Here is an 839-nt window from a genome sequence, read left to right on the forward strand (position 1 = left end):
TGCAACTGGACAGGAGAAAAGAGAATGAAAAACCTTCTGGCATAAGATAAATACAGGGAGATCACTTAGCAATTTTCACCATGGGCAAAACAGGCTTCACTTGGGAAACATTATTTTAATGTATTGCTAATTAAAATTAAGTAAGGTGGTGATAAATGAAGACAAAATTAAAATCACCCTTTCCTGTTCTCCCTTCTTCCCAAACTCAGCTTCAGTTCTTCACTCCAGAATCCTCTGCCTCCCCACTCCAAGCAGCCCAGGAGTTGTGGTCAGCCCATAACACTTCATCTTTGCTGCTCTGTCCTCCTCGCACTTTTCCCTAGTCCTGCATGGGATCTCTCCACAGGCTCTACTCCTGCAGCCCTGCTCCTTCAAGGGCCTTTCATGAGCCAGATTTTCTTCAGCAAACAGCCATCCATTCCAGCAAGTGGACCCTACACTCTTCCATTGGCTGCAGGGGAATCTGCTCGTGTGCCTTTCCTCCTCCTTCTGTGGCCTTCAGGTTCACAAGATTGTTTCTCTTTCTCCCACCTTCACTCTTCACACTGCTTGGGTGGCATTTTCCTTTTCCTTAATAAATTTTCTCAGATGTTCCCTCACCTCAGCTGGTGGGGTTCAGCTGTGCCCTGTGGCAGATGGGCTGGAGCCAGCTGGAAATGGCCGTGTCCAGCACAGTGCAGCCCCAGCCACTGCTCACAGATACTCCCTGCAGTCACTGCTGCTGCCAGCACTTGTCCATCAGCACCCTATACAGAGAGTTAGAGGTGGTTTTTTGGGGTTGTTTTAGTCTCTACTGGAAAATAGAAATGTCCGTGTTCTGTATTGTGTTACAGTCTGAG

Source organism: Corvus brachyrhynchos, unplaced genomic scaffold (assembly GCF_000691975.1).
Source record: "Corvus brachyrhynchos isolate BGI_N302 unplaced genomic scaffold, ASM69197v1 scaffold136, whole genome shotgun sequence".
NCBI lineage: Eukaryota > Metazoa > Chordata > Aves > Passeriformes > Corvidae > Corvus > Corvus brachyrhynchos.